The following is a 25,696-nucleotide window of genomic DNA, read 5'->3' on the forward strand; positions in this document are numbered from 1 at the left end:
CCCCATAATGACAACATGAAAAAAGTTTGAGATTTTTGCAAATTTATTAAAAATAAAAAAATTGAGAAGGCACATTTACATAAGTATTCACAGCTTTTGCCATGAAGCTCCAAATTGAGCTCAGGTGCATCCTGTTTCCCCTGATCATCCTTGAGATGTTTCTGCAGCTTCATTGGAGTCAACTTGTGGTCAATTCAGTTGACTGGACATGATTTGGAAAGGCACACACCTGTCTATATAAGATCCCACAGTTGACAGTTCAAGTCAGAGCACAAACCAAGCATGAAGTCAAAGTAATTGTCTGTAGACCTCCAAAACAGGATTGTCTCAAGGCACAAATCTGGGGAAGGTTACAGAAAAATTTCTGCTGCTTTGAAGGTCCCAATGAGCACAGTGGCCTCCATCATCTGTGAGTGGAAGAAGTTCGAAACCACCAGGACTCTTCCTCCAGCTGGCCGGCCATCTAAACTGAGTGATTGGGGGAGAAGGGCCTTAGTCAGGGAGGTGACCAAGAACCCGATGGTCACTCTGTCAGAGCTCCAGAGGTCCTCTGTGGAGAGAGGAGAACCTTCCAGAACGACAACCATCTCTGCAGCAATCCACCAATCAGGCCTGTATGGTAGGGTGGCCAGACGGAAGCCACTCCTTAGTAAAAGGCACATGGCAGCCCGCCTGGAGTTTGCCAAAAGGCACCTGAAGGACTCTCAGACCATGAGAAAGAAAATTCTCTGGTCTGATGAGACAAAGATTGAACTCTTTGGTGTGAATGCCAGGCGTCACGTTTGGAAGAAACCAGACACCGCTCATCACCAAGCCAATACCATCCCTACAGTGAAGCATGGTGGTGGCAGCATCATGCTGTGGGGATGTTATTCAGCGTCAGGAACGGGGGACTAGTCAGGATAAAGGGAAAGATGACTGCAGCAATGTACAGAGACATCCTGGATGAAAACCTGCTCCAGAGCGAATCTTGACCTCAGACTGGGGCGACGGTTCATCTTTCAGCAGGACAACGACCCTAAGCACACAGCCAAGATATCAAAGGAGTGGCTTCAGGACAACTCTGTGAATGTCCTTGAGTGGCCCAGCCAGAGCCCAGACATGAATCCTATCGAACATCTCTGGAGAGATCTTAAAATGGCTGTGCAGGGACGCTTCCCATCCAAGCTGATGGAGCTCGAGAGGTGCTGCAAAGAGGAATGGGCGAAACTGGCCAAGGATAGGTGTGCCAAGCTTGTGGCATCATATTCAACAAGACTTGAGGCTGGAATTGCTGCCAAAGGTGCATCGACAAAGTATTGAGCAAAGGCTGTGAATACTTATGGACATGGGATTTCTCAGTTTTTTTATTTTTTATAAATTTGCAAAAACCTCTAGTAAACTTTTTTCATGTTGTCATTATGGGGTGTTGTGTGCAGAATTCTGAGGAAAAAAATGAATTTAATCCATTTTGGAATAAGGCTGTAACATAACAAAATGTGGAAAAAGTGATGCGCTGTGAATACTTTCCGGATGAACTGTATCTGCATTGCTCCTCAAACACGCTTTACTTAAAGAAAATAAATTTCAAAAGGCTCTTTTACTTCAAAGGCATGTGGCTACCTAATCTACTCTCATTTTAAAATAACTTTTTCACATAAATTTTAATAATTTAAACTAACCAAATATTTCCCAATCGCCCCTAATTTTCAAAGCCCTGCACTCGCAGTAAATGCCGTCTGTCGGTTTGCCCCCTTATTTGTGAACACTGTGGCCCACAGTCAGCCCCCCATGACTGTCCCCCTGCTCATCACTTTAAACAATGAGTACAGGCAGTTGAGCTCCAGCCCATAATAGTCGAGTCGCGGCTCTGCAGCTTTCACATTTTGTATTTTGATGGCTACATGTGGTCCGACACAAACAGCCCGATTGGCTTGAGTCCTGTACTTCATTTAACACAGACATCTCTAGTAAGCTAAAGTATAAAAAAAGTGTACAGAAATACTGAAAGTAGTTGTAATGGATAAAAGACATTAAACAAAACAATATCGTTTCAAATATCACAGAAATGTACCCGTAATACCATGCCAGCTGTAGATTTTACTGTATCCCTCCAGCAGCACTGGCTTCTGTAATGTTTGTAGTTTTATTTCCCATTTAATAAATCAAAGTCCCTCCGTTACAATGAAACCGCACGAGCATCTTTCTAAGAAAATACCAAAAATGAAATAATTTAAATTATTTTTAATAGGTATGAGACAAACTGGTGGAAATTAAACCTGAACGCGCCCTGTAAAGTTACATCGTTATTATTTAATAAAGTTTGTATTCTTTCTTCTGTAGAAATTTTCTTGTGAATTTCCCCCTGGGATTAATAAAGTATCTATCTATCTATCTATCAAAGAACACGCAGAGCTCGAGAAAAATCAGAAATGAATGACGGGGCCGTGCGGGAGTGAGGGGCTGAACAAGCGCGTGCCCGGCTGACAGCATGCGCGAAATCAAAAGGCGAAACGGTGTGGAGAAGTGCACGAGCGCGAAGAGAGCGGAAGCAATCCCGACGTAACGCGCCTCCGCCAAGTCAGATGTAGAATTACATTTCACGGGACACCGACCGGAAAATAAACTAACGAAACAGCAGCTAAAAGCACGCGAGCCCCGTCATCTACAATAAACTCGCGAAGGTGCGATTTGCTGTGCCACCCCCTCCTCCTCCACGTAGCGCTCAATCCCCAACACTTAAAAGCGAACCACGAGGCGTCAGGCACTTCCTAAAATTTAAAGCCGCTAAGCATCTTCCTCACTGCTTGCATTCCCACCCGTACGCGATCCCCACGTTCGACTTTGTCTCACCTTCCGCACCTTTGCATGATCTTATGGCCGTGAAGAAGTCTGTGCACGAGAGTCTCATTAGAGCAAGCAAACAGTAACTGCAGCTAGTGATGTGCCGCTAGATACTGAGGTGTCAACACTGTGACGAGCTTTCAAAGCGCCGCTTCGATGCTTGCAGCAAATGCGCCCGTCACGTGATTTTGAGTCACGCTAGCGTAATGACGTCATTGATATCCGCGCAGTCAGCAGTCGATTTGGTCACTCACTAGTCTGCTGAAGTGCTTTGGCTCAAAGCGTAAAAGCAGTTGTTCCTACTACAGCGGTAAGGTACGCTAACCCGAGTTCAAATTCTAATTGGGGCTCGCATATGTTGAAGAAAGGATTTTGTATAAAACAGCAGTACTTGTCTGAAAGTTAAAAAAATATATTTTGGAGACATTATGAACGATTTACATGGGGCACCTTTTTCCTTGGTGTGGAATCGTGTCCACCTAGAATCTGTAACAAATTAATGACCATATTTTGCGTAAGGTAGCACGTATAACAATCCAGAATCTATTCTACCCCATGTCGATCATATCAGAGAGGCTAAGAAACGCTTCTCTAAAGCCGACGTGGTCATTACACCAGTATATGCGCAAGACACTCCTCAATAAACGTTTTTACTATTCAGTGATTCCCAGATCTGTAGCTGATTTATATTATTGATTTCCAAAAAGCAATGTGAGTAAAAGCGTATCTTGCATAACTACTCACAACTGTCTTTAAAACGGAATCAGCGCCATCAACAGTGTCTTCTGCAATTTTAGGAAAGCCTCGGAATTTCTGCGTTAATGAGACAAAAAAGTTGCAAAGAAACTTTGCAAATTCATCCAGAGGTGAACATGGTGAAAATCCGCGAAGTAGAAACCATATGTTTATATGGTTATTTTTATATTGTCATGCTTGGGTCACAGATTTGCACAGAAACACAGGAGGTTGTAGAGAGACAGGAGTTTTATTCAAACACTGCAAACAAACATTTGTCTCTTTTTCAAAAGTTTAAACTGTGCTCCATGACAAGACAGAGATGACAGTTCTGGCTCACAATTAAAAGAATGGAAACATATCTTCCTCTTCAAAGGAGTGCGCATCAGGAGCACAAAATGTCAGAAAGAGAGAGAAAAGCAAACAAATCAATAGGGCGGTTTGGCTTTTAAGTATGCAAAGCTTTTTCTCATTATTGCCATATTACTATTATTATTATTATTATTATTGAACACGTATGAAGAGGAAATGTGTGTCTTATTTTATGTGGGTGACAGGAAGGACGATAAAGCCTTGAATGAAACTCAGTGTTGATTCTTTGGGTAACATGACAGGTGAGGAGCAGAGAACGTTAAACATGTCAGTGACTGCAGGGGATTGTGGGACTGAAGATGGTTTAAGAAAACAGAAACGACAAAAGCTTAGTCTGTCAAGAATTCAATTTCCATCAATGATTTACTTTGTTGTGCTGCATTTCAGAAGACTACTGGCTCTTGCATCCGGCGCTGCCGTGAGTGGCAGCCTTTTCAGCAGCTCCGTGTATGACTGTATATGTATGTGTACTTTTCTACTTTTATTTTTCTATTTTTATTTATTGATCACTCCTACCACTTTATTTTATGTGGATTCCTTGCCTGGACACACTATGCTGCTGAAGAATGTGAATTTCCCATTGGGATTAATAAAGTATCTATCTATCTATCTATCTATCTATCTATCTATCTATCTATCTATCTATCTATCTACTTATTTACCCCCCTTTGAAAAGTTGTATTCAGGAAAGGATGTTGCTGACAAAGTCAGGTGCTTTTTAGAAAGTTTGGCTCCAGATGTGCTTATCCAGCTGCTCCTTCTTGTCAGTATTTGAGTGATCTTTATGTCCACCTCTGGATGAATTTGCAAAGTTTCTTTTCAACATTTTTGTTTCAGTAACGCAGAAATCCTGAGGCTTTCCCTAAACTGCAGAAGACGCTGTTGATTGTACTGATTCTGTTTTAAAGACAGTTGTGATTAGTTATGCAGAGCTCACTTTTACTCACATTGCTTTTAGGAAATCAATAATACAAATCAGCTACAGATCTGCGAATCACTGAATAGTAAAAACGTTTAATGAGGAGTGTCGTGCGCAGATACAAGTCGGCTTTGGTGAAGCGTTTCTTAGCCTCTCTGATATGATCGACATGGGGTGATGCTGGATTGTTATAATACGTGCTGCATTACACAAAATATGCTTATTAATTTGTTACAGATTCTAGGTGGACAAGACTACACAACAAGGAACCAGGTGCCCCATGTGAATCGTTCATAATGTCTGCTAAACGTAATTGTTAACAAGTACTACATAACTCTTTTTAAAAAGTCTTTTTTATAACTTTGGGCAGGGACCATACGCGAGCCCCAACTAGGATTTAAATTCGCGTCAGCACACCTTACAGATACAGCAGGGCCAACTGCTTTTATGCTTTGAGCCAAAGCCGTTCAGCAGAAGAGTTGATGACCAAATCGGCTGCTGACTGCGCAGATCATAGACATATATAGATAGACACCGCATTCACTGTGTTGTCCAGTTGACACGATATGTTAGCTTGTCCGCCACATTGCGAGTGGCAAAAGTGCCATTTAAACTAATACAGGTAGACGTGGAAACTGGGTTTTCTGATGAAAAAACTAACATTTAAAACAGTATCATTTACATACAACAGATTTTAGCGAATTGTTTACAATCAATTATTTATATCCATTTATACACTAATAATGGCAATTATTAAATAATAATAATAATAATAATAATAATAATAATAATAATAATAATATTTATTATTATTAATTATTATTATTATTGTAGCTGCATTTTCCCCAAAGTTTCCAAAGTTCAGCAGCTCAAACTCAAAAAATGGGATTCAACAAAGGCCTGATGCGCAGAAATGATTCCACAGACAAAACATCTTCGTTTTTTAAGTGTTTAGTTAAGTTTCAAAGTAAAACAGTTCACACAAAAAAGAAAATTAAAATAGCAAAAAAAAGGAAAAATTTATAATAAGAAAAATTCAGTTCTAAGCTTAATCTTGGTACATCTTAAATCGTTACTAATCACTTATAATTTCTGAACCATTTTAAAACGGTCAGAAAACTGTATGCTTATCCCATTTCTAACTTGAAAATGGGCCTTTTAACTGTTTACTGGGACCTGTTCAAAACACAACAGAACCTAATATCACACTGTTTCTCAGTTATAGCAAGAAGGTTCTCTCTCTTACTAACTTATAGGGGGGAAAAGACCATACCATTGTCTATGACTATGGAAGAAATTATATTCTATTCAAATTAAGCAAACATTAATATGAGCTTAATTCAAAACTTTAACTTTCTAAGATTGGCTCTTACAATTATTATTATTATTAAATAATTCCTCCCATATAAGTAACATTTCTCGGACTGCCTTCTTCCATCTCTGAAACATTTCTAGACTATATCCTGTTCTTACACAACACATTACTGAAGTACTGGTCACCTCACGTATTGCTTATTGTAATGCTATTCTATCTGGCATCCCACAAAAACTTATCCATCGCTTACAACTTCTTCAAAATTCTGCTGCCAGGATAATATCCTGCTGTTCTAAATCCACTGAACATATTACACCTCTTCTCTCTCAACTTCGCCGTCTCCCTGTTTCTACAGAATACAATACTAAATCCCGCTCTGAACATTTTAAGCTCTCCACAACCTCACTGATCTCCTCCAGACTTACACTCCTCTCACTCACCCAGATCCTCATCTGCAGCTCGACTTTCTGTACCGCACATCAGACTCTGTTCTATGTGAGCTCGAGCGTCTCTCATTGTGCTCCTCAACTCGGGAATTCTTTTCCCTCTCATATTCGTCAGCTCGATTCAGTAGCACATTTTAAAACTTCCCTCAAAACTTATCTTTTCAAACTGGCATACCAATTGTGAATTTTGCACTGTTACTGCCAGTTATCTTTGTTTGTTTGCTAATTATTGCCTTTTGATTTATCATTCTCTTGTTTAATTTGTCCTCACAGGTGGAGCAGTGGTAGTGCTGCTATGGAGACTGTCGAAGATTGTCGTTTCGATTCCCGGTTCCTCCCTGTGTGGATAGCGCTTTGAGTACTGAGAAATGCGCAATATAAATGTAATGAATTATTATTAATTTTACTAATGTTGTTCAATTTTATTGTAAGGTGACCTTGAGTGCTAAGGTTACAAAACGCGATTTTCTAATAGCCAAATATAATCAAAACAATTGTTCAGCCTTACCTATGAAATCTAATCCCCTGGGATCTGGTTTGCAGATATGGCGGCGACGTTGACGTACGATGCTGCTGGTCATGCGGCGTCTAGTAATTCTATGTCTATGGCGCAGATATCAATGACGTCATGACGCTAGCGTGCCTCAAAATCACGTGATAAACGCAATCCAAACAAGCCGCTGAACGATTCTCCGAAAGCTCTTCAAGTCAGTATTGAGTAACCCATCACTAATTTGCTCTTATGAGACCCTCGTGCTCCGACTTTTTAACGGCCATAACATTAAGCAAAGGTGCAGAAGGTAAGACAACGTCGAACGTGGCGATCGCTTACGGGTGGGAATGCCAGCAGTGATGAAGACCGTGATATGCCGAGTGGCTTTAAATATGAGGAGGTGCCTGACGCCTCGTGGTTCGCGTTTAAATTTTAGGGATTGAGCGCAACATGGAGGAGGCGGCACAGCAAATCGCATCTTCACGAGTTTACTGCGGATGATGGGGGTCGCGCTCTTTTCTTTGCTACTGCTACGTTAATTTATTTTCCGGTTGGTGTTCCCGTGAAATGTTATGTTACATCTGATTTGGCGGAGGTGCATTAAATCGGGATTGCTTCTGCTCTTTTCGAGGTCGTGCACTTTTCCGTACCGTTTCTAGTGATGGGTCGTTCTTGAACGATTCGTTCATTTTGAACGAATCTTTAATGTGACTCGGGAAGAACGAGACGTCTCGTGGGAGTGGTTCGTTCAGTCGCGCATGCGCATTTGCGCGACTTTCTATAGAATTTAAGTCTTCGGGTTTTTCGAGTCGTTCGTTCATCACGTGACAGCCCCATAAGCTTAACCAACTCCGTCTGAGCCGGAAAGAGAATAGTTCATCTCTCGAGTCGTTCGTTCTTTTGTCACGTGACAACTTACCGGCTCAGTAGTAGCGAATCATAGACTAAAGACCCAGGTAAACAACGAATTAATATTTTGTTTCTTATAGCATTATAGTTTTGACTTGTTTGTTGTGTGATCAACATTTGTGTAAGCTGTAGATGTGTTAGGGAGGTAACAGGTAACATTTTAATTATATTTTGCCAAAATGAACGAAATGACGCAAAAAAAAATTCGTTCATTTTGCTGAACGAGACTCAAAGGTCCGAGTCGGTAAAATGATCCGAACTTCCCATCACGGCCCGTTTCTCCTTTTGATTTCGCGCATGCTCCGAACTGTGTTGTCCGTCTGGCACGCACTTGTTCAGCCGCTCCCTCCCGCACGGCCCCGTCGTTCATTTCTGATTTTTCTCGAGCTCTGCGCGTTCTTTGTGTTTTTTCCTCTTTCTTCAGTACTAGGGTGTTGTACCGTGTTAGCCATTATGAATGTAGAGAAAAGCCAAGCAAAATGACACCTTTTATTGGCTAACTGAAAAGATTACAATATGCAAGCTTTCGAGGCAACTCAGGCCCGAGCTTTAGTTAGCCAATTAAAGGTGTAAAGCCAAGCAAAATGACAGCTTTTATTGGCTAACTAAAAAGAGTTAGCCAATAAAAGGTGTCATTTTGCTTGGCTTTTCTCTACATTCATAATGTCTAACACAGTACAACACCCTAGTACTACAGAAATCAAGAAGAAATACTTCTTTGAAAGACGCAGTTGTGAATAGGTGATTTGGTGGAGATGACAGATAATGAGTGGAAAGATCTAACCCTAGAAAAAGCCACGACTGTGGATGAAGACAGGTTGTTGTAGATTAACGCAAATCTTTGCAAACGTTTGTCCTTGGGACTTGATAGTCATGGAGAAGGCAAGTCTGAGTGGGAATTGTGCGCGTTTAAATTTAAAAGGGAGATTGGTGTCGGAAGGAAGAAGTGAGATGCTGGGAATGAAGATTGTTTCAGAATTTTGGATATCGATCAGTTTGCACTCAATAATATGTGTATGCATTCGGGTAACAATGAGTCATGTTCCGTTGCAAAGACCTTTTGATGGCATAATATTTCGGAGGAGCATAACTATGGCTCCCACCTTTAGATGAAGGATATGGGGGAGGCATGCCAGTTGGTGTGAAGGTGTGTAAAAACTCCTGTGTGTACGTTAGTTGATCATTAGGATCGTCACTGACCACTGTATCTACACTCTTGAAGGTCACTTTTTCACCAAGTATAAGATGAAGAACTTTGTTGTTATTATGCAGAGAATTGTCGTTTGTGATGCTCAGTATTGCTCTTGCAGCAAGTTTTTGGGGAGTCACAGTCGAGAAATTAATATCACAGTCAAGTTGGGAAACTGGGTCTTGTTGTTGTGGTAAACAATGAGAAGGTAGTTCTGCCATGTCTCCAGTTTTACCTTCCCCAAGTTGAAGAAGCCATTGAACAAATTGAGTTTCACTATCGATAGCTCTCTTACTTTTTGAGTTTTAGGACCTTCATTTCGTTCCACAGCCTGTGTTTGTTGATGCAAGAGTCAACGGTGAGGGCTTGAGAACCGCGGAAGATAACCGGCAGTATTTGGCAGAAATCTCCACTGAGAAGAATGGTTTTATTGCCGAAAGGTGCATTTTCATGAGTAAGATCTCGCAGTAGTCTATCAACAGCTTGAAATGCATAACTGTGTCATTGGAGCTTCGTCCCAGATGATAATGTTCACTTCAAGTATTTTATTGGCATTGTTGGTATTTGGCTTCACGTTGCAGGTTGATGCTGGTGTGATTTGAAGAGGTATTTTGAACATGGAATGTGCAGTACGGCCTCCAGGTAGCAAAGTTGCTGCGATTCCGCTATTGCCACGTCTCCTCTACCTCTCACAGAATGAATGAGGGTTTTGTATACAAACGTCTTGCCTGTTCCTGCGGGGCCGTTGAGAAAGAAACATTTCTTGGAATGAACAGGAGGATTGTATATTGCCTGCAGTACTGTTTGTACGACTGTTCGCTGATCGTTGTTGTGTGTAATCTGAAGCTAATTTTTGTTAGTGGAGAATGTCAACACAGGTTGGAGTATAAGGTGGGATGAATTCAGTGACTGGGAGATGAAATTGTTGAAGAGTCATACCGTAGCACTTCAGTATTTCATTAATTTCCGAGAGAGCGTACATCGGGGCAGTGTCAGTGGAATATTTAGTAAACAGGTCTTGGCAAATTGCCAGTTTGTGTTTGCCATAGGTCCGGGATGTTGACAGGTTCCCCAAAGGCACAAATGATAGCAAAGTGTTGTCTCATATTTACGGGCATCTTAGTTTGTGTAGCTTCATAAAGAGTGTCGTGCCCAATCTTGTCATCGTTAAGGAGACCTAACACTTGAGATGCTGCTCTAAATGAGCTGCATATGTTTCCATTTATGGTTCTAAGCTCCTGGAAAGTAGTAGCTCCTAGAAACCGAGTTAAGAGGGTGTGTAAGTAGTAGCGGTCAGAGTCTTGAATAGAGACAATTGGCATTCTACCTATAGCGTTACTTTTTCGGAGTCATCGCTTCCACACGCTAGCCTTGGAATTAAAAGTATAATAGTGTGGAGTGATTTTGCAGGAGTATCCATCTTATTTAGGTCAAACCATGCTGTTAGCATGGTTTTTCTCGTTGCTTCTCGATTTAAGGTTTCTTCTTTGAGACCTTCACGAAACAGGACAGTTTGTTGTTCGTGAAGATGGACAGGTAATTGTATAATTGTGTGATATTTGTCTGACATACTGTACTCATTAAGACGCCACATAGCTTCTGGAGCACTAACATATCTTCTGTCCAAGAAAGTCGTGATTTCATCATGAACCAAGTCATCGTTAGCATGTTCTTGCTGTAAGGAAACGGAAGCTGCATCGTAACCTTTGTGAACATATTTGTACAGATATTTGATTGACTTTATAGATGAGCAAACTTCGACATTAATATATGCAGGCATCATATTCAAAAAGACTTGAGGCTGTAATTGCTGCCAAAGGTGCATTGACAAAGTATTAAGCAAAGGCTGTGAATACTTATGTACATGTGCTTTCTCAATTTTTTTATTTTTAATAAATTAGCAAAAAACTCAAGTAAACTTTTTTCACGTTGTCATTATGGGGTGTTGTGTGCAGAATTCTGAGGGAAAAAAAATGAATTTAATCCATTTTGGGATAAGGCTGTAACATAACAAAATGTGGAAAAGTGATGCACTGTATATGAGATGATTTTTTTTATTTTGTTCTCAGGAAAGATGCTCGTGTGGTTTCACTGTAACAGGGAGATTTTGATTTGTTTAATGTGAAATAAAAAATAAAACATTACACAAAGAAGTGCTGCTGGAGGGATACAGTAAAATCTACATCTGGCCTGGCATTAGTTTTTTGTTTGTGCTATTTTTAATGGTATGGTTTTATTTAATGTCGTTTATCCTTTCCAACTACTTTCAGTAATTCTGCACACTTTGATGCTTCAGCTTACTAGCCATGGCCGTGTTAAATGAAGAACACCACTCAAGCTAATCGGGCTGTTTGTGTCGGACCATATGAAGCCATCAAAATACAAAATGTGAAAGCTGCAGATCTCGGCAGAGCCGCGACTCGACTATTATGGGCTGGAGCTCAACTGTCTGTCTTCATTGTTTAAAGTGGCAGTGCCGCCTCAGAGACCTTTGGTGAGCAGATTCTGATGCCCATGTTGGTGAATCCCTGTTGAGCCCACTCCTATCTTGTCCCTCAGACCCTTGTGCAACTAGGTGGTCTTTAGGTACGATTCCTGCTGAAGTCTCTTTTTAAAGGGCATATCCATCTTGTGGTTTTCCACCCCCTTAGATGCTCCATTTCTTTCCCAGATGCTTATCTCTTCCTGCTTTGCTTACTCAGCTGATATCTCCATGATTTCCACACACAAGTCCCGTAGTTGCAGTTCATTAGTTTCTGTTCCAACTTGCAGATTATCCACACTTGATGTATCAACAGAACCCTTCTGTGTCAGCAATGCTGTCAGGATCAGTAAACTCTAAATTATACCAAGTTCTGCTTTGCCAGCCCAATCTAATTCTTTATCTGTATGCCACCATCTCCGTCCACATATCTCACAGTTTGCCCCTTTTTTAGACAAACACAACATTTACATTTACATCATTTAGCAGACGCTCTTATCCAGAGCGACTTACAACAGTGCTTAGTAGTCTACGACTGTTCTTCAGTCTTTAAGGCTAGGATTAAATCTACTGTCATTAAACAAGTTACCGCTGACCAAGTTGTATACAAAACCCTGCTAGAAGAAAATAGTAAGTTGTTAGTACAAATTTTTTTTTTTTTTTTTTTTTTTTTGAGAAAAAGGGTAGAAAAAAAAAGTATGGGGACTTTAGCCCAAGTGCTGTTGAAAGAAGTGTGTCTTCAGGCGACGTTTGAAGACAGTGAGGGTCTCCGCTGTTCGTACAGCAAGAGGAAGTTCGTTCCACCACTGAGGAGCCAACACTGCAAAGAGTCTTGATGCATGTCGTCCTCTTCTTTTAAGTAAGGGTGGTTCGAGACGTGCAGTGCTTGATGTTCTGAGACAGCGAGAAGTGACACGCTGCTTAACCAGTGCTGATATTTAAGGTGGTGCAGCTCCAGTTTTGGCCTTAAAGGCAAGTGTTAGGGTTTTGAACCTGATGCGGGCAGCCACAGGGAGCCAGTGCAGGTTCCGCAGCAGAGGTGTAGTGTGCGAGAATTTGGGAATATCAAAAACGAGTCTTGCAGCTGCATTCTGGATCAGTTGAAGTGGTCGTGTTGCCTTTAGTGAAAGTCCAGACATCAGAGAGTTGCAGTAGTCCAGCTTAGAGATGACCAAGGTCTGGACGAGAAGCTGAGTAGCCTCTGTAGTGAGAAAGGGGCGGATTCTCCTAATGTTGTAAAGGAGATATCTGCAGGACCTGGAGAGGTTGCTGATGTGTGGAGAGAAAGACAATTCTTTGTCTAGAGTGACACCAAGACTTCTTGCCGTTTTTGAGGGGACGATAACCGAGTTGTCAAGAGAGATTGCAAGGTCAAGATTCGGAGATGAGTTGCCTTTGATATACAAGAGTTCAGTCTTGCTGGGATTCAACTTGAGGTGGTGGGAAGTCATCCAAGAGGAGATATCAGCAAGGCAGTTTGAGATGCGGGTTGAGACCTGCTGGTCATCGGGTGGAAAGGAGAGAATGAGTTGAGTGTCATCCGCATAGCAGTGGTAAGAGAATCCATGTCCAGCTATTACCTTCCCAAGAGAACCTGTGTATAAGGAGAAGAGAAGGGGTCCTAGGACAGAGCCCTGAGGAACACCAGTGGTCAGTCTTCGTGAAGCTGACTGGGAGCCTTGCCAGGCAACCTGGAATGTCCGGTCAGCAAGGTAAGAAGCAAACCATTGCCAGACAGTGCCTGAGATCCCAAGACTAGTGAGAGTTTCCAGAAGTATCTGATGGTTGACCATGTCAAAGGCTGCAGATAGGTCCAGAAGTATGAGGACTGAGGACAGGTTGGTAGATCTGGCTGTGTGAAGGGTTTCAGAGACAGCAAGAAGTGCAGTCTCGGTAGAATGAGCTGCTTTGAATCCAGACTGGTGAGGGTCAAGAAGGACGTTATTAGATAAAAACAAATTAAGTTGGTTATAAACTGCTCGTTCCAGTACTTTAGAAAGAAAAGAGAGCAGGGATACTGGTCTGTAGTGGTTAATATCTGAGCAGTCCAGAGTAGGTTTCTTAAGAATTGGTGTGACAACAGCAGACTTAAAGGCAGTGGGAACATGGCCAGTCGTTAGGGAGCCATTAACTATGTGTGTGATGTGTGGGAGAAGATCCTGAGAGATGAGCTGAAATGTACCTGAGGGGATCGGGTCGAGTGAACATGTTGTGGGGTTGCTGGCCGTCAGGATCTGAGACACTTCCTCGTGAGAAAGTGGAGTGAAGTGATGAAGCTGGGTCGCACAGGTCGGTTGAGAGTGGGTGGGCAACATGTCAGTCTGTCATGTCTTTGCTCCGTTTGCTCAACTTCAACATCGACATCTTCTACTGGGATTGAAGAGTTTAGAGTCTCCTTCTCATCTCCAGTGTCTTCATTATCTGATGTAGTGTTAGATAAATCTCTCTCTCTCTCTCTCTCTCTCTCTCTCTCTCTCTCTCTCTGTTGATGGTATGTCGACTGTCAACTTTACTGTTGACTTTACATAGTCTAGAACGATGGGCCCTTGCAAGAGCACCTCTACGTCTGACACATTTCACAACTCCATCCTGTCCAATGACATCTGCAGGTCCCTTCCATTCTGCACAGTCCACTCTTTTGTCGTCCACTTTGTCTCAGATTTATCATTTTCAGAATTAACCTGTCTCTGGAGTGCTCTCCGTATTCAGTCTGAACACTCGGCTTCAGTAAATGCTCTTCTTGGAGTGTGCAGCGCTGGAATATGTGCTCCACTGACACACTCCTAGTGGTGCCTTCTAGGGCGGGGGATCTGTCCACGAGAACACAAGGAAGATTTGGATTATGGCCAAACACCGGCTGATGTGAGTTGTACCCATAAATATTGTGCATGGTATTCTTTACAATTAGTGCCCCGTGGCGATAATCTGGCACTAACCAGTCACATCCAGTATTCTTTATCACTTTCTGTATAATTTCTGTGAGTGTCTGATTGTGTCTGTCAGGTAGTCCATTACCCCAGGGACTGTATGCAGTGGTGGTCTTTGTTTCAATGTTAAAACTCTGTGATTCCCCACCATTATCACTAAGTAGTTTCTGAGGAGCTCCATGTACTCTTATCTGAGAACGAATGAATGAATGGTGTCACAATTTCTGATGGTCTCTTTGTCTTTATAACACTTCCTGCACTGAAATGTGTGAATGTGTCAATGATGTGAAGACCCCATACTCCTATTTGACGTTCATGTCAGTCTATAGCAAACAAAGCCCTAAATATGATGGCTTTAATAGACCTGCCATTGCTGTGTCCAAACATGATGGTGCCGTGTAGATAAAGTGTTGTCATATCTACATGGTGGCACTGAAATGTATGCTAATCCCCACTAATGAAGGTCTGCAGTGCACTTTGATCACACCTGAATTGTTTGATTTGTGATTTTAAACTGTGAGGCAGAGGAGGAAATCAAAAGAAATGTGTCTTTGAACCAAACCTCATGGAAGGCACTGTGACCCTGAAGTGTGCTCATTATTTTTACTGACTTTATGAAGTTAATTCTATGACTTTTATTTTCACAGGACTTTCCCATTTCACTTTTCCATACACTGAGGTGTCTAATGGCCTCCCGCTCAGGGCTGTCTATGTGAGAAGTGAATCTGAGAAGAGAAGGGCAGACACTTATAGAGCGTGAAGAGTTTCCCACAGAGCATGGCCTCTGCTAAAGTAGATAGCGTGGATGAAAGAACGGTGGACATTAAAGAAGAGAAAGGTGATCGGCTCACACCAGAATATGTGTGTGTGAAGCTAGAGGATCATGAAGAAAGCATTTCAGTTTTTAAAGAGGAGGAGGAGTGCAAGAGGGTGTCTGCTGACAATAAAGCTGAGGATTTGAATGATTTCTCAGTTGGCCTTGATTTTCAAAAGCATGAAACTGAGAATATTTTCATGCAAGATGCCTGTGAAGAATCTCCATCCAGTTTACAGCCCTGGTCTACTAATATGGAACGACTGGCTACACAGGAGAATTCTGCAGAGCTGAAATCGGAGTTATCGGAGTCTGAAGAGAAAATCACCGAGGGAAATGAGAGAGAAGGAGAAGAGTCACCTGGGAGTGTTGGAATAAGTGAGTAATGTGATTAAATATTAAAAAAAGAGAGCATTTATAAATTCTTATTGTGGGTGCTTTGATGTTTTTAGAAGATTGAAATGAGAGTGGAGAACACGGTTAATTGAACTTGGGTAAGACCACCTGCTCAGGTGCATGATAACAAACAATAGGTTACCTAATAAATGAACAATTAGAAAAACTTGAGAGAATACGGAAAAATCTAAAGTGTTCATTGCATGACTTGAACATCATGAAGCTTTGACTGAAGCTGTGACGTATGTTAGGCCAGCAGCACATTATGTTCAATGAGAATATCCAAAGTCATATTTTGTTAAAGACATGTATATTTCTTAAATTTTATGGCAGTCAAGGCAGAAATGTCCACAAAAAGAAATAAGAATAAAATCCTCAGCCCTGTGCACTCAATAAGAGTGGATTTGCTCAAGCCAGTGCCCACCTAATATGTGTCTCCTCTTTCTAATGGGAATCTCGTGTACTTTGACGTTAACAGTGACAACAGATAACTGTATGAGCCATGATGACATTCAGGGGGTCTGAGGGTCTTCTGTCAGCATCTTGTGTTCTGCTCTCAGCCTGAACTTGCTGGGGCAGCATGGCCTGGACAAGTTGGCAGTGGTGTGAAATCTTCACTTGGAGATAATCTTGGGACCTTCCATCTCCCCAGTCACATCGGGTCAATTTGGAGTCACCACTCCACTTCACCTGCATGTTTTAGGAGATGAGGGGAAGAACCCGAAACACCATTAGCAGCCCCTATGTGGAACAACTGTGGGCAGGATTTGACCCCAGGACACCTGAACAATAAAGCAGCTGTGCTAAACACTTTGTCTCCCTAACACAAGCGGATATATTTGTATGTTTATTTTTAGTCCAGATTAGGTTCTAGAGGATGTAAATACCATCACATAAATTACACATAAGAACAGAAAACCCAAATTCAGACACATTATTGGGTAGGAAGGCTCTGATTGGAGTGTTGAGAGCCGATATTGATCACCCATTCCATTGCATTAGGACCTGGTGATGATAACAATAATAATACCATTCATCCATTATCGAATCCACTACATCCTAACTACAGGGTCATGGGGGTTTGCTGGAGCCAATCCCAGCCAACACAGGGCGCAAGGCAGGAAATAAACTCCGGGCACCAACCCACCGCAGGACACCACACACTAGGGACAATTTAGAATCGCCAATGCACCTAACATGTATGACTTTGGACTGTGGGAGGAAACGAGAGCACCCAGAGGAAACACACGCAGACACGGGGAGCGAACCCAGGTCTCCTAACTGCGAGGCACCACCGCTACACACTGCGCCACCATGCCGCCCTATAATAATAATAATAATAATAATAATAATAGATTTTCTTTTTTTTTAAATAATAAATGTATTTTTAGCCATGCATAAACTTCACATTACATAATAAAGTGCTACGGCATACAGCATACACAAAGAACATTTACCCATAATGCACACATAATGGAACAAAAACAAGTTGGACAATACTAAAGACATATCTAAATCATACTCCACATTTCTAATCAAATGTTCAGTTAGATATTTGTATCCATCTACTCCGACGAGAACAAAACGAGACAGTCTTGGTGAACGCCTCAGGTTCTCATCTAAGAATATAAGCATCTCTGCATGTTCTGAGGACAGTCTGGTCCTCCTGTCATCCGCGACGTGTGCTGCCATACTGAACAGACCTTCGCTGTCCCCACTCGTATAAGGAGGGCACAGGTAGCGCGACGACTTTTATTGGTCCTCTAGAAAGCCAGTGGCCCAGCATCTCTTGTGGTTTAAGGTTCACAGAGATAAAGATTCACCTCTGATGCTGCTGACTCAAATATCGTTTTTATCTTTATTGACAATTTCTTCATGCATTCTGCAGTTTTGTTGGTGAGGAGTTTCTTTGGATCTCTCAGCTGTCGTCCATCGCTCCGAGTGCGTCTGTGTGGTCGAGACACCGGCACTGAGCAGTTTGTGTTTGAGATTTGTAATCATCTGTGAAATACGTGTCCTTGTACCATTGTTTAATTTGGGGAAAAAATCATTATGATAATAATCCATATTACTAACCGAGAATGCTAAACCGGATGATGGACGCAGGCACATCCGGCAATGGGCCGTAGCTGCAAAAAGACGTACTGCGCAGGCGCAAAAAGAGTCCGCAAGGGTCGGCTGAGGAGCCGAGAAAGGCGGATAGAAGAGGGCGAGAGAGGCGGATGAGGGGCCGCGAGAGGCGGACAAGACCACAGAAAAAAGGAGTGAGCACAGGAAAAATTGAGAAATGAGGCGCAAAGAGCACCGAAAAAAGGAAACGGCACATAAAAAAGTATTCAAACGCAAGCAAAGCACGAAACACATTGCACACGAAACTAGACCCAAAAAAAAAAAAAAAAAAAAAAAGAGGCTCGCGCACAACAGCAAGGCACCCCCCCCCCTACAGGCACCGGACGGGACACACACCAAGAGGGGGATTCAACAAGCCCATGGAACACAAAAAAAAAGAACACAAAACCACCCCACAGACCCTACAAGCAACGGACAGGACACACACAAAGAGGGGAATTCAACAAGACACAGGAACACAAAAAGAAATAAGACGCTCGCGCAACAACAATCCCCACCCCCCCCCACACACACACACATACACATCCATAAGAAGTGACACCCAAAGCCACATATTCTAAAGTGAACATCAACACCTTCACACTAGACAGCATAGGTGTCAGCATTGGTGGATCTCCTTACAATAAAGCACTATTAACCGTTCAACTGCAGAAAAAGAAACATATTAACAGTGACTGCGATCCTTCTTATTACTTATCCATATTTCGCATGCTGAGAAAGAAACAAGTCATGAATACACGGTCACGGGTACAAAACGAAAAGGAAAGGATAACAGGAACAAACACACGAAAACGAAAGAAACAACAAAATAGACGGCTATGCAGCATAGGTGGATCTCATTACAATAAGGCACTATTAACCGTTCAACCGCAGAAAAGGCTCCATATTAACAGTGAGTGCAATTCTCCTTATTACTTATCCATATTTCTAAAAGAAAAAATGTCTCGACTCCAAAAATGCAAAGCTCAACTAAAGCTTCTAACTAACGATGTACCTAAAAGTAAAAACTTTATGAACTGCATTAGATCCTACAATGGTTCATTTGCTTTTGCATATACCGGAGTAAATATCAGGCCACCAAAAGGCAATGGCCCATACTGCTTTCGCATATGTGCACAGATACTGCATCGCATTGGAACAGTGCACCCTGAAACAAATCAACAACGCAAATATGCACAAATCTACATCCTAGATCCACATGACGCAAACTATCAATCAAAGTGCTGCATCGCAACAGGCACGGATTCAAAACGAAACACCTCCCGTCTCAGACATACGTTAATGGCAGCGAAGGCTACAACGGGCTTCTCACACAGCACAGGCAAATCGATTACAGCTCCAAAACAACACGTCCCAAATACTACACATGCAACAACGCGCCTCTCAAACGGCACAAGAAAAACATACACCAGTAAAATTCATTCGGATTAATGAATGTCATTTGCAATCATTGTCATTCAGTTCACTTCCCTGAAGAAACAACTGGCAATACAAGTTATACATTTACACGTTGTTGTCAAAAGGGTCAAATTAGACTGCCTTCTTTACATTCATATACTGAATATCTACAGAGGCTTATAACTGACGATGTACCTGAAAGTGAAATCTTTATCAACTACATTAGATCCTACAAATCGGTATCCACTATGAACATTAACGGTGGCACTGCACGTGACATCCGTCTTGAAAAAATGTTGTTTATTGATGAATGTTCAATGGCATGAAGTCACTTACTCAACACCATTCATAAACTTCTACAAACGTTTATGAATAATAATATTCGATTTGAAGGAAAGGTACTTTTATGAGGAGGAGATTTTAGACAGTGATTAGCTATTCTTCCAGATGCCATGCACTCAGCTATTGTTCAGTGCACCTTAAAATACGCAGACAATTGGCATTGCTTTCAAAAGATACAGTTAGTAAAAAAGATACGATGTCCAGAACCAGATCATAACAATTGCTTATTACAACTGAGAGATGGTACACTCACCAATACAGCTGGACTTCAGGCACATATTATTACAATTCCTCAAGCCTTTATCTGCGACAACTTAGTTACAGAGACATTTCGAACAGCAATCTCATTAGACCAAATGCCCCTTTTAACACAACGCACTATATTATGTCCAAAAAATATTAATATGGAAAACATTAATACCCAAGTCATTCCATTACTTCCTGGAGAGACACAACTCTTTCTAAGCTCTGACAAACTTGACTCTGATCACAACAATAACCATCTTAAATGACCTTACAAGTTCTGAGCTGGAATTACCTTTTACACTTAAACGGCGTGTACAAAGAAATTTTCAAATAAACCTTTACACTGTGCCACACACTTTATTGTTTGCTTTCTATTTGCATCATCTACACCATCACACTATTCTATATCTCATTCATACATCACACTCTTTGTCATTCCCAACACCAGGGGTTGGCGAGCGAAGCGAGCAGGGGGCGGAGCCCCCTAGTGTGTTACAGATTTCATAACTGTATAGTGACCATTCACACTCGATGCTTATTATGTATAATTAGTATTATATTATTTAGGTCTTAAAACTAGGCTCATACCATTCTACCCAACAAGCAAGTAAGCGGGCCGATTATAATTTCTAACTAATCGACGTCCACTTGATAACGATTTATATTTATTTACCAGCTCGGTAAAACTCTGTATCCCTTTCCTCCCATCTACCTACACATTCACAGAAAGAATAATAAAAGGGATTTTAGTCAAAACATCTAATGTCTGGTTAATTTAATTATACAAATAAGTCAGTCAACAAACACTCACTGGCAGATGGAATCGTGGATCTAAATGATCTAGAAGGTGACATCTTCCAGACCTGAAAGCTGCTGGTTGTCCAGGCTTACGAATTCCACTGTTTTTGCTGTCACAGTAAGTCTTTGGTGTTCTTGCTGTCAGTTTTATAAGGCTTAGTTTTCTAAGTGCTGCCATTATTGGAGGTCGAGTGAGAGTAGGCGACTGAGCTAGACTAAGCTTGCTGGTCGCCTCAGTCTTTGAACATCTTGTTCTTCACACCAGTCTCTTTTGTGTTGACTTTTCAGATAAGGTTTGTATTGTTGAAAGTGTTAGCAGAGAATCCTCCATCACTGACTTCTTTTTACACAAATATTACAAGCTACAAATTTGTAATCTCTAGTAGGAAGGCAATAAAACTGTTAGCCTGGCGAGGACGTGTTTCTGTATTTTGGTAATGTTGAAACTTTGTCTGGCATGTTTTTTATCATTCAAGATCAGATGTTAAGATCAGCTAATTTGCTGATCATCAGTCAAGTCATTTGGAATGAAAATTGGCTGATTTTGTTTGTGATCGATAGATCAGTTTAGGCCTGTCTTTTACATGTGAGGGAAAGGTGGAGAAAATGAACAGAGAGCAGCAGAACATGTAAAGACCACACACGGAGTGGCCAGACCATAAATGGCACCTCAGTGCGAGGAAGGAACTCCAACCAGTGTGCCACCACTTTACTTGTACTGTTTCATTTATTTTAAAAGGCGGGTAGTACTTAGGAATTTGGACGTCAAACCCTGAAGTTGCAGGTTCAAATTCAGCTATTGACCCCATGTGACCACGAGCAAGTCACGTGACTTCTCTGTGCTCCAGAACAAGAGAAATGTAACAAATTGTGTCTCAAATGTTTAAGTCGCTTTGGGTAAAGGTGTTGGGGGGGAAAATATAGTTAAAATGTTTGTGTTATTTCAGATTTACAGAAGAATGGCAGCTTCTCTCCACCTTCATTTGGTCAGCACTCTCTTCAATACAATGAGAAAGGTATGAAGAAATCAGCAAGATTATCAGAGGACCTGACAGCAGCCTTTTTGCAGTGCAGTTCTCTCCCTGCTACTGGAGTAACACAGACAGAAGCCATCAAAACTGATCAACAGCAAGTGGAGAAAGAAATCCAAATTCCTACTGGAAAACAATGTTTGGAATGTGGCAAACAATTCACACACACAAGTGATCTTAATGAGCATATGAAGATTCACACTGGAGATAAATCATATTGTTGTCATGAATGTGGTAAGTCGTTCACACGTATAAGTAGTCTTAATATGCACAGAAGAATCCACACAGGAGAAAAACCTCATTGCTGTTCAGAATGTGGTAAGTCCTTCTCAAGGAAAATCAGTCTTAAGAACCACAGAAGAATCCACACAGGAGAAATAACTCATTGTTGTCCAGATTGTGGCAAGTCATTGTCAAGGAGATTCGATCTTCAGAGACACAGAAAAATACACACTGGAGAAAAACCTTATTGCTGTCTAGAATGTGGCAAGCTTTTCTCACATATAAGCGGTCTTCAGAATCACAGAAGAATCCACACAGGAGAAAAGCCTCACTGTGAAGTAGCGTCCCTGAAGCACCACAAGCTGGTTGATTCTGATAGAAATCTGAAGGAGAATCTCTGTGTGAAACATCAGAAAAGTCTGGAGATGTTTTGTAAAACTGATGAGATGTGTGTCTGCATGATGTGTGGAATGACTGAACATGATGGTCATGAAAAGGTTGAGCAGAAGATGGAAAGAGAAGGAAAACAGGTGAGTGGAGTTTAGTGTTTGATGGAAGCTAAATAAACAACATGAGTTAAGTGATACGTAAATGTAGTTTGTCAGAGGAATCTATTCCTTCATGTTGAGGCATCTCGATTTGCTTGTATAGGACAGCAGGGAGCTGGAGCCTGTCCTGGTGAGACTGGGTGGAAGACATGAAACAGTCCAGAATGAGATACACAGTGTGATCCATGGACAGTCGAGTGAGCTGAGTGCTCTCATTGAACTGAGTGGAGGTTCATTGTGTTCTGATCACTTGTGTCTGGAGTACCTCAGGCCTCTCTAAGAGACACGTTGCACTCACCTGTCAGTTAATATTGATGTCTGGAATTAGATCTAGATTAGATCTTACAATACGCATAAAGTTTTAATTGGCTTTATAGTATAGATGGCATTTTTCAGTTTGCAGTATTTTTTGTATTGTCCTCATCGCTGCAGGCTCAGTTCACTGGAGACAAGCTGACAAACTTTACAAATTACAACATGTACATAAAAGTACAGATTAGTTTAAACAGACATTAATCAAAGCAACTTCAACTGAGTAACATGAAAGGGTCAAACAGGACACCTCCATTAATATCCTCATCGAGACAAGGCCAGCTAACAAAAAAGGAGAGGAAATCAGAAACAACAACTGTCAGCACATCAGGAGGAAATAAACCTCTGTAGGTTCAGCGGCCATTTTGAACTGAGGGAAGTCAGACATGTCTGAAGACCTCAGCCTACTGGCTCACCACCTCCTTGTGGTCCTACTACTGTACATGTCTGTGCTGGGCAGGCTAATCAGTCCTTTAACTCTTCAATTCCGAGGCTCCCAATACCTCAGGTGTCTCATTCATGGGCTGCTAAACAGCTTGGCAGTGGAGAAGTGGAACAGCAGAATACTGAAATGAGAACAGAAACAGAATAGAGAAGGTTTAGTAAAAGTTCATAATGATTGCTATTTACACTTTTATACAAATGACTAGATAGATAGATAGATAGATAGATACTTTATTAATCCCAATGGGAAATTCACATTCTTCAGCAGCAGCATACTGATACAATAAATAATATTAAATTAAAGAATGATAATAATACAGGTGAAAAAAAAAACAGACAATAACTTTGTATAATGTTAAATGTTAACGTTTACCCCCCCTGGTGGAATTAAAGAGTCGCATAGTTTGGGGGAGGAACGATCTCCTCAGTCTGTCAGTGGAGCAGGACAGTGACAGCAGTCTGTCGCTGAAGCTGCTCTTCTGTCTGGAGATGACATTATTTAGTGGATGCAGTGGATTCTCCATAATTGATAGGAGCCTGCTGAGCGCCCTTCGCTCTGCCACAGATGTTAAACTGTCCAGCTCCATGCCAACAATAGAGCCTGCCTTCCTCACCAGTTTGTCCAGGCGTGAGGCGTCTTTCCTCTTAATGCTGCCTCCCCAGCACACCACTGCGTAGAAGAGGGCGCTCGCCACAACTGTTTGATAGAACATCTGCAGCATCTTATTGCAGATGTTGAAGGAAGCCAGCCTTCTAAGGAAGTATAACCGGCTTTGTGCTTTCTTGCACAGCGCATCAGTATTGGCAGTCCAGTCTAATTTATCATCCAGCTGCACTCCCAGATATTTATAGGTCTGCACCATCTGCACACAGTCACCTTTGATGATCACTGGGTCTATGAGGGGTCTGGGCCTCCTAAAATCCACTAACAAACAGACATAATAAGCACAGCTAACAGTCAGCTGTACTAGCTACAGTGGGGCAAAAAAGTATTTAGTCAGCCACCAATTGTGCAAGTTCTCCCACTTAAAAAGATGAGAGAGGCCTGAAATTTTCATCATAGGTATACCTCAACTATGAGAGACAAAATGAGAAAAAAAAATCAGAAAATCAGTCTGATTTTTGAAGAATTTATTTGCAAATTATGGTGGGGAAAAAAGTATTTGGTCAATAACAAAAGTTCATCTCAATACTTTGTTATAAACCCTTTGTTGGCAATGACAGAGGTCAAACGTTTTCTGTAAGTCTTCACAAGGTTTTCACACACTGTTGCTGGTATTTTGGCCCATTCCTCCATGCAGATCTCCTCTAGAGCAGTGATGTTTTGGGGCTGTCGCTGGGCAACACGGACTTTCAACTCCCTCCAAAGATTTTCTATGTGGTTGAGATCTGGAGACTGGCTAGGCCACTCCAGGACCTTGAAATGCTTATTACGAAGCCACTCCTTCATTACCTGGGCGGTGTGTTTGGGATCATTGTCATGCTGAAAGACCCAGCCATGGTTCATCTTCAATGCCTTTGCTGATGGAAGGAGGTTTTCACTCAAAATCTGACAATACATGGCCCCATTCATTCTTTCCTTTACATGGATCAGTCGTCCTGGTCCCTTTGCAGAAAAACAGCCCCAAAGCATGATGTTTCCACCCCCATGCTTTACAGTAGGTATGGTGTTCTTTGGATGCAACTTAGCATTCTTTCTCCTCCAAACACGACGAGTAGAGTTTTTACCAAAAAGTTCTATTTTGGTTTCATTCCTCTTCGGGATCATCCAAATGCTCTCTAGCAAACTTCAGACGGGCCTGCACATGTACTGGCTTAAGCAGGGGGACACGTCTGCAACTGCTGGATTTGAGTCCCTGGCGGCGTAGTGTGTTAATGATGGTAGCCTTTGTTACTTTGGTCCCAGCTCTCTGCAGGTCATTCACTAGGTCCCCCCGTGTAGTTCTGGGATTTTTGCTCACCATTCTTGTGATCATTTTGACCCCACGGGGTGAGATCTTGTGTGGAGCCCCAGATCGAGGGAGATTATCAGTGGTCTTGTATGTCTTCCATTTTCTAATAATTGCTCCCACAGTTGATTTCTTCACACCAAGCTGCTTACCTATTGCAGATTCAGTCTTCCCAGCCTGGTGCAGGTCTACAATTTTGTTTCTGGTGTCCTTTGACTGCTCTTTGGTCTTGGCCATAGTGGAGTTTGGAGTTTGACTGTTTGAGGTTGTGGACAGGTGTCTTTTATATTGATAACAAGTTCAAACAGGTGCCATTAATACAGGTAACGAGTGGAGGACAGAGAAGCCTCTTACAGAAGAAGTTACAGGTTTGTGAGAGCCAGAAATCTTGCTTGTTTGTAGGTAACCAAATACTTATTTTCCACCATAATTTGCAAATAAATTCTTTAAAAATCA

The 25,696-nt window shown here is 41.7% G+C and overlaps 2 protein-coding genes and 1 pseudogene across 10 annotated transcripts in view; 2 read left to right on the forward strand and 1 right to left on the reverse strand.

The window, feature by feature from the left end:
- The window catches only part of LOC114652431 (gastrula zinc finger protein XlCGF57.1-like), a 596,652-nt gene that overhangs the window by 396,687 nt on the left and 174,269 nt on the right, over positions 1-25,696 (reverse strand). The window lies entirely within an intron of this gene.
- Positions 1-25,696, forward strand: part of LOC114652436 (tripartite motif-containing protein 16-like) — a 274,064-nt gene that overhangs the window by 227,386 nt on the left and 20,982 nt on the right. The window lies entirely within an intron of this gene.
- Positions 7,182-25,696, forward strand: part of LOC114652498 (oocyte zinc finger protein XlCOF6-like) — a 389,468-nt pseudogene continuing 370,953 nt past the window's right edge.

Source organism: Erpetoichthys calabaricus, chromosome 5 (assembly GCF_900747795.2).
Source record: "Erpetoichthys calabaricus chromosome 5, fErpCal1.3, whole genome shotgun sequence".
Taxonomy (NCBI): domain Eukaryota; kingdom Metazoa; phylum Chordata; class Cladistia; order Polypteriformes; family Polypteridae; genus Erpetoichthys; species Erpetoichthys calabaricus.